The sequence below is a fragment of the Mastomys coucha genome, unplaced genomic scaffold (assembly GCF_008632895.1).
Source record: "Mastomys coucha isolate ucsf_1 unplaced genomic scaffold, UCSF_Mcou_1 pScaffold8, whole genome shotgun sequence".
Classification (NCBI taxonomy): Eukaryota; Metazoa; Chordata; class Mammalia; order Rodentia; family Muridae; genus Mastomys; species Mastomys coucha.
The window spans coordinates 77,676,331-77,685,898 of record NW_022196914.1 but is presented as its reverse complement, the minus strand read 5'-3'; positions in this window follow the sequence as shown (position 1 = coordinate 77,685,898).

Sequence of the window (9,568 nt, the reverse complement as noted above, 5' to 3'; positions counted from 1 at the left end):
TCTTAACTGTCATTCCCAGATGATGTGAGTTCCCAGGATGCCTAAGGCTCTCTGCTTTGGTAAGACAAAACCCTGGCCATGCTTAGTGTGCTCACTCATTAGATACTGTTTAGCATTCGCCAGAGATGGCTTACCAAACTCCATCACACTCCACTGTAGTATAAAGAAGAACTGAAAGAAAATGAAGTTCTGACTTATGATCTTCATTTAATGGTCTTAAACTATTTGCCACAAATTCCTAGATTTTACAAAACTCTATAGTTTGAGTTCATTCCTTTGGGATCACACTTTTAAGATCAGCCAAAAACAAGGCGATTCAGCTCCTGGCTGTTAATAACTATCATTTGGACTGAAGGACGTCCAGCCTAAGTTCATTCCTGTGGATAGTGGTTGCCTTTCTGGAACATATTATTACATTAATTTGAGCCCATTTAGTCTGTGTGTGCAATTGTAGAGACAGAGATACAAAAGGAATCAGACCTTTGGGAAAATTGATACAATCAAAACAGAAAAATTAGATTGATAAATAGATTTCGTGTACTTTAGATTAAGAGCAAAAACATTAGATAATTCTTATTCTTATTACATGAGGAAACTTCCGTCATTTCTTCCTACAACTGCTTTTAAGGAACAAGTTTGGAGATTGTGAATTCAAACTGTATTTTCACTCAGTTGTTAAAGTCAGAATGAAGTCATAGAGCATAGCAATCAATGTGCTACCTTCTCAAAGCCAAGATAGAAACTAAAGCTTTGGGGCTGAGGATTTGGGTTTTGTTGTTGTTGTTTTGTTTTGATGTGTGTGTGTGTGTGTGTGTGTGTGTGTGTGTGTGTGTGTATGTGTGTGTGTGTGTGTGTGTGTGTGTTTGGTGATGGTGGGTGGGATAGAGGGTGGCAGTTTGGTTGGTTTTGGTTTGGCAAGACAAGGTTTCTTTGTGTAGCCCTGGCTGTCCTGGAACTTGCTCTGTCAACTAGGCTGACCTCAAACTCACAGAGATCATCCTGTCTGTGCCTCCTGTTGGGATTAAAAGTGTGTGCAGCCACCATCCTTCATGGTATTTTTTTTCAGTCTCACTCGCTCCAGCCCAGCTCACTCCAGCCATATATTTTTCATATATGTGGGTACACTGTCACTGTCTTCAAGCATCAGATGCCCGTTAGAGATGATTGTGAGCCACCGTGTGTGGTTGCTGGGAATCGAACCCAGGTCCTCTGGAAGAGCAGTCGGTGATCTTAACCGCTGAGCCATCTCTCCAGCCCCCGATATTTATTTTCTTAATTGTAACATTACCTACGTAAGTAAATTTGTATCATCTTTGCCACATCTTTGTGCTCTTTCGTAACACTGAAAAAAGGGTCAGTGATATTAGCAAGGTAGAAGGAAAGAAGTCAGCATCCTCATTCCTCTTGAGAAACAGAAACCAACAAGAATACACAGACAGTGCAATAATTTCTGAATACAGGTAAGATGTTGTGGTATGTTGCCCAAGCCAGAAAACAAGAACGGCCACATGAGATAGCTACGAAAAGAAACTACATTTTATCTGCCTTTTTCTAAAACCAACATAGCTCAAGACCCAGACAGGTTGCCTGATCCCTGATTTCTCCTAGTGAATCTGTGACTAAGCTCTCAGCTTGTCAGTTTGTCCCTGAGTAGCTAGGTTCAGAGGCACCTCTGACCAGGTTCGAAAGGAACTGCGATCATCCACGTGCCTAGAGTAGCACGCGGCAAAGAACGGGAAGTGGGCATCACCCTACAGCTAGCACCAACCTTTGAGGCTGGAGAACATGTGCGGAACTGAGCCTCTCCACGCATCCCAAGGAAAGAATAGGATTACCACGTGCCTCCAACGTCCAAGCTCTCTTTAGGATCCCACTAAAGGAATTGACATATTTAAACACCAGAGGGCGCAAGAGATCACTGGCTCCAAACAAACTTCGCTTAAGGCTGCTGGGAAGAACCTCATTGGTCAGACTTATCAATGAGGGTCGTGTTACTAATCTTCTGGGTGGGTTTCATTGCCACGAGTAGATGAGATGCTCTTCAAGTGCTGGCACTCTCAGGTTACCTTTGAACAACCTCGGCCTCGAGGTTACACTGGCTTTCAGCTCCAACCCCTGAAGCTAAGAGAGAAACCCCTTGCTCCAGACCTAGAAGTGCTCAGTTTGGCAATGCATTGCTTTGAGTCTTAATCGCCAATGATTCCAGTGCTTGGCAGCTATTGTAACTCTTGGCAGAGAATGGCAACAGCAGATAGTAGGTAGCGGGAGGCAGCAAAGGGTGGCATGGAAATAGGCTTCAGGTTCTGAAACCATCACCCCACCGTCATTAAATGTCACCGCTCTTGAACAGCTAGTGACCGCTCTCGGACCTGAATTCGTGTGTCTGAGACCTTTCACCTTAAGGCAACTCTGCAATGCTTCCAAAGAGTAGGGGCTGCAGTTTCTCTCCCCCTGAGTCTTTACCACCTTCTGTCTTTACTCATTTTTAGCTTTTATCTCTCTTGCCTTCTCTTCATTGCCACCGTTCCCTACTATCTCTAGTATCTTGCTTTCCATCCTTTCTGCTCCTCTCCTCTCCTCCTCTCATCAGTGTCGATGCCCCAACACTGCCTAGGCGACTTCCACCATCTTTGCCTCCCATCACAGACTCAGCCCACCTGAGTGTACTCAGTTTATTACTGTCAGGATCCAAAGTAAGCAAGAAAAAGCAACTTAGAGGGAGCATTTACGGTTTTCCTGTTGCCAAGGGGCAACAGGAGACCTTACAGGAACGTGTCTTCTAGCTGAATTGCAAAGGAAGCTAAACAGCCATTTGTAGGGGAAAAATGGTTATATCGAGAATGTTTGGACCAAACAGACATGCAAATGAAGAACTACAATTGCACCAGTCATGACAGAATCCCCTATGAAAAGGAAGACCATGTTTGCTTCCCTGGCAAGCCTTCTGCTGGTGTAGCAAAAGAAATGCTGGACTTCTAGTCTCATGAAAAATGGCAGCAGTATTGTTTGGATGTTTGCTATAAGTGGTGATGGCAAAAGTCTGTGAAAGCTATTTAAAGCATCTGTGGCCAAGATAATGCCATCGAGGGCAAGCTTTAAGCTTTAACAACAAACAACTGTGGTTGTGATTTAGCTTCCTCAATACATCCATAGAGCGAGCAAAGCATTAGAGGGCATAAGGGCAATTTGTTGTGCTACCTGACTCGTAATCTTGCTCATGGAAACTAAAGCACCAAAGAAGGGCCTAATAGCAGTTAATGAGAGAGTCAAATCGCCCAGTTGCCAATGCCTTAGCTGGCTTAAAAGAAATGTACACATGAAAAATGGATTTTTCATTAAGACACCATTACAAATTCCTTAGCAACATTTAACAATGCTTAACTCCTGCCCAGTGCCACGGAGTGTGTGTGTGTGTTTGTGGGGGGTCCCTCTAATCTATTCCCATTTTTCTATGTGCAAGCCAATCTATGAATAATTCCTTTAAGCAGTAGTTGTTTCTTCAAAGGTGTAGAAAAAAATTATCAAGAAACAGAGAGAATTAGGAAATTGTGACAGAACTGGAGGAATGGAATGAGCCTAGAGAAGTCTAAAAGGCCTGAGAAGTCCTGCCCTGGTGAGTTGCAATAGAATCCAAACCAGTAAATAAATTGCGTAAACAAAATGGGGGTATCAACCAAAAGATAAAAGTTATTTTTTTTAAATTTTATTGCAATATGATGAGAAAAGTTACATGATATCAATTAATCTGAATTTATTAACATTTAACAACATATTTTAAGTAAATAGAATTAAATCACATTCTTGTTTCTTTTTGTACTCCAACTCCTCCCAGAGACCCCCCTTCAATACCTACAATATCTTTTTTTGTCATATTCCTTAAAATTTATAAACTATTGGAACAATAAAAATGAGTATTATAAAAGTTGTTTGATATAAAACAATAATCAGTTTAGTAGTCTTATGTAGATGCTTGTCTACGGCAATACTGAAAATACAAACTGTTTTCGCAATATAAATTTTAAATAACCCCAAATGTATTAACTGTATATTTCAAAATAATACATCACTACTAATATTTTCTTAAATTAACATAAATATATAAAGTGGTTTTGTTTGTTTGTTTGTTTTGTACTTAGTAGAGCTTAAAATCTTGGCTCTTACTGTGGTAACTTGATACAAGAGTTACAAACGTCAAGCAAAGCATTCAGTCTTACTCTTTGTTGTTCTCTTACAAAACCCTTCCCAATTTAATTGTTTACATTTCTTTTGGGTATATAAATACTTTTAAGATATGTAAGCTGTTCTGAAAATCATATTATAGTGTAAAAACATGAAATAAACAATACTACTAATAGAGAGGCTGAGATAGGAGAAGCAAGATCTCAAGACCATTATGTTGTACACAGCAAGACACTGTCACGAACAAACAAGCTGAAAGTGTATATGGATTGTATAATATTGGACCTATTTCTCCAAATTAGAATTACCAAATTAGAGAGACCATTGCATGACAACAAATTTTTAATTCCTCATATTTTTGAATGATAAAAGTTATTTTAAAAGAAAAATAAAACTAACCAAAAATTCAACACTTATGCTCAGGAACAGACTTGATTAGGCTCTCATTCCCAGTCTCCTAGCAGATGATTTGCAAGGGCCTGTCTGCCTCTGTACCTACTTCCTGGTGACTCTGCAGAACCCTTTGTGTCCACTGCCAATACCCTGAGCCATTCTCTACCTGGGAACCAGCTGGCCACACCAGCCTGGGAATCGGGTGGGCTTCACTCTTCCTAATCTTCATTCTCCATTCTGTCCTCCATTGTAAATCCCCTACTCCCACTGTCAAGCTTGTATCAGAACAAGGGACCTTCTTCTAAACCCTAGGACAGACTCAAATTTCCTCCCTCCTGTGGAACTTCTCAGCCCATCCCTTCTCACCCATCTCCATCCCCTCCTGTTGATCCCCAATACTTAGAATCACTTTCTTCCCAGGACACACACACACACACACAACTACACCTGCTAATGACCCCTACCATGCAGCCCACAGCCAGGACATTTTTCCAAGATCCAGAGAGGGCAACTGAAACCAAGGAACAGAACATCTACTCAAAAAGACAAGGCCAAATAGAACACATAGTGCCATGCCCACTCGTCTACTCCAGTTATGTCTGCAATATCATTGGTAAAAGCCTGATCGCAGACAAGAGGCGTTATGACTTCAAAGGGAGTTTGTGCCTCCTGGATATTCAGTCAGTCGTGGCATCCCCTAAACGCAGAGGTAGCCCAGATATGTCCTTGTGAACTAGAGCGCTAGGTGCCCACCAAGATATGATTTATTAATAGCTAGACAAAATTGGACATTGCTCTCTTACCTTTACCAAAGTTCCAACATCTTAGCCAAACCCTGGCTTGGAATTTTGTAAAGAATGTTACTCATCCAGACTAATTGCCTTCAGCATTGTAGGTAGGGCATTGAAGCTTACAGAATGGGAGACTTATCCCAGGGCAAGGTCAAGTAGAATCCTCATTCTCAGTCTCGGACTGCAGCTGAATCACTCCTAGGAATTAACAAGAGGCAGTCTCTACTAGCCCAGAAGATTAGCATAGTGGGCGTTTTACTAAGGATGGGTGGGACCTTGAGCCAAGTGTGTGTGTGAGACAGTGTGCAGCAGTCAGCATTCGAGATTGAAGACTGGAGACTCTAGATTCGAGATTCAAGCCTCTACCCTCTGTCTGGAGCACCCGCAGCCCCCCAGGACTCTGGCAGGGTCCATGCAGCCCGAGTGTGCTCGGATCCTGGGGGTGCTACACCAGTCCAGAGGAGATGGCTGCTGTTTTAGACCCAGTGTGTTTCAGGTGGCCTCAGATATACCTCAACTGCTGAGCTGCCAGATTTATCATTTCTCTTTTGCAATGACTGTAAAAACCTCATGCCATTTTTAAAAAATACATTCAGACTCAGCACTTTCTTGTGTTGGCTCTGTCATTCTTCGCCTCCACATTGTCAACCTGACTAGGACCCCATTTTTCCCACGGGTTGAGGGAGGCCCAGATCGGCCAGCCTGTGGCAGCGTAGAATTAACAATCTTCCCAAACCAACACGACTAGCCACCGGTGCAAAAAAACCACCATTAACACTCAGACAAAAAGCAACTCTACAAATGTAGACCTTGAAAACTTCAGTATAAACGTAGCAGAAGACATCCAAATACCTATTATGAGTATGTTCAAGGCCCTTAAAGAGAATATAAAGTCTATGAAAACACAAGTCGTAGATGAAATGATAGTAACAATCCATGGCAGGAAAGTAGAAATGAAATCACTAAGGAAATACTTGCACATATGATAGAAATCTAAATGGAATCACCAAATAACAGGAGACAAAGCCCCAACTAGACATCTGTGCCTTATTCAGCAGTCCCCTGAGAAGCTTCCTCCTGCAGTGGATGGGAACTAGTACAGAGACACAACGCCAGAGAGTGTGTAGAGAATGAGAGACTTTGGGACACTCAGTCTTGAATGGGTTGTTTCATTAAATCCCTTTACTTACTGCTCGAAACTCTGCATAATAGGAAGCAGACATATTGAAAGAGTTAATGGAGGAAGACAGCAAGGAAATGGTGTCTTCCAAACACAACAGCACTGATGTACGTGTGAACTCACAGAGACTGCAGAGTCATGCACATCGATAACACAGGTCTAAGGCAGATGCGGTCCCAGCGCTGATCAGGGAAAATGGACCACATTAGTGTTCTATGAAATTCTCACTGGAAAGACAAGCCACATAAAGGGCAATCCCCATACTCACCACTAGGTGGCGAACACAAAACAAGCTTGAAGGTGTTTTTAAAGGGTTGTAATTTGTTATTGTTGTGTTTGTTTTGTGTGTGTTATTTTGTTTTGTTTGATCTCGTGATACTTTTTATGGATTTTTTTTAACATTATAAGTCTTTTGCTTATATATTATGGTTTCCTGTTTTGTATATTTATGGAATTTCTGTGTCTGAGTTTACATGTGTTTCTTGTTCTTTTTCTTAGGTTATTTTTTCGATTGTTTGTTTTATCCTATTCTGCTTCATTTTTATGATTTTTTTTAGATGCCTGTTTTCTAATGAGAGTGAGAAAGTGTGTGGATTTCTGTGAGTCAGAAGATGGGGAGGATGTGGGAGGATTTGGGGAAAGAGAAACTAATCAGAACATACTGTAGGAAAAAAAATCTATTTTCAATTTTAAAAAATCATAAAACAAGTAAATGAAATGTATATATATATATATACATATATATATATATATATATAGAGAGAGAGAGAGAGAGACTTGATACACATATGAATGTATATATACACACCCATACATTTATATATTAATTAAGCCTCTAAAAAGTTTACAAATAAGCCATCCATAGTTAGCCTCTACTAAGCACTGGTGGCATATTCCTTTAATCCCAAAACTCAGGAAGCAGAGGCAGGGAAATCTGTGAGTTCAAGACCAGCCTGGCCTACAAAGCAAATTCTAGAACAGTCAGGGCAACACAGAGAAACCTTGCCTCAAATAAACAAAAAAGTTAGCCTGTCACTAGAAACAATGGTCTACAGCCATCATCCCAACTACCAAGGAGGCTGAGGCAAGAGGACCAAATTCCAAGGCCTGCCTAGCTTTTAAAATAAGTTCAAACCTACCCTGGGCAACTCAGCAAAACTCTGCCCCAAACTGAGAATTGCTATATATAAAGAACCAGAAATATAGATCAGCAAAAAGAATGGTTGTTTAACCAGTAAGATCCTGGGTTCGACTGTCAAATCCTAACCAAATTTGTCAAATAAATAGATAAATAATAAATAAACAAATAAATAAATAGGGGGCTAGAGATGGCTCAGCGGTCAAGAGCTCTGACTGCTCTTCCAGAGATCCTGAGTTCATTTCCCAGCAACCACACGGTGGCTCACAACCATCTGTAAAGGGATCCAATGCCCTCTTCTGATGTGTCTGAAGAGAGTGACAATGCAATCATGTACATAAAATAATAAATCTTTAGAAATAAATAAAAAGAAAGGAACAAGGATTTCAAAGGTTACAAAGTTCTAAGGGACCTCATCAAAGGGGAGTGTGTTCATTCTGGAAATACCCAAGGGAGATAGAAAAGGGAGAAAACTCCACTTTGAAAACAAATAGCTAAGAAGATATTATCTAGCGTTTAAAGCACTTCTAGTTAGTTTTAATTTTTAAGTCATATCTTATCTATTTGTGTATGGGTGTGAGGCACGTGTAGAACTCAGAGAACCGCCTGTGGAAGTTAGTTATCTCCTTCCAGGATGTGAGTCCTGGTTACGGAACCCAGGTGGTCAGGCTTCTTAGGAAGCTGCTTGACCTGCTGAGACAATGCTGGCCCGTAATTGTTAGTTTTTCCTTATTGACTAAACACAGTGTAGAATTACCTGGGAATCGAGTCATGGTGAAAGATCATCTAGATTTAAGCTGGTATGAGGGCATGTCTATGGGGGATTATCTTGATTACTTGTCTACTGTGGGTGGTACCATTCCTTAGGGAGGGCAGCCTGAACTGTGTCAGAGTGGGAAATGTTAACTGAGCACTCACATGCGTGCACACGTATGTATATGTATATACATATCAATCATTCAATGATAGGGCAAAATTTTCAATGGTTTATCATTTAAATAGGAATAACAAACCTTTTCTTCAAAGATTAACTGGTAAGACCTTATAATTTAAATGTTTGCAGCTTGAAGCTAATCTTATATCTTGCTTTTTATCAGTGGTTCTAGCTAACCCTTTGAAGGCTGATTTTTCTGCCTGAACCATAATAAAGAAGCTAAAACATATGCGACAGTTTTCCAACCAAGTGCTAATCATGTAATGATTTATTAAGTAGAGTGTTCTTAAAATGTTTAGTTTTGGAAGATTACAGATTCATAGGAATTGCAGAGATGGTTCATATAGGCCCCATGTCCCTCAGCTTGGCTCCCTCCATCAGTGATTATAGTTCAATATCAAAAGAAGAAAACTAGCATTTGGTGTCACACAGATTTACAAAAGTCAACCAAATATAAAACGAATATGTCACCACAAAGTGTTCCCTATGGCTGGCCACATCTGCTTCATTGCCCTGGTGTTCTTAGTTCTGCAAACTCCAACATCGATAGAGCCTTTTCATCTTGAGAATCTCATGTAAACACAATCTTGCCCTCGGAGATATGCTTGCAACATGCGAGACGTCTAATGAGATTGTGTATCAGTGACCTGCTCCCTGTCACTGGGTACCACATGCCATGAGTACATTGGTCAGGTTTCTAATTAACCCCTGAGATAACCTAGAGAGAAATGGTTCATTTTTCCAAGAGTTTCAGATGCTTTTGTCTGTGAGTCACTGGGCCTGCCACCTTGGGCCTGTAGCTAAACTAAACAATACAACATGCCAAGAAGCACATGACAAAACCGCTTGGCTCATGGCTGCAAATGAAAGGAACAGATACAGAGAAGAGAATCTCCACACTCCTTCAGGATTTGGCTCTGATGAGAAGATCTCTCACAAAGCCTTACTTCTAA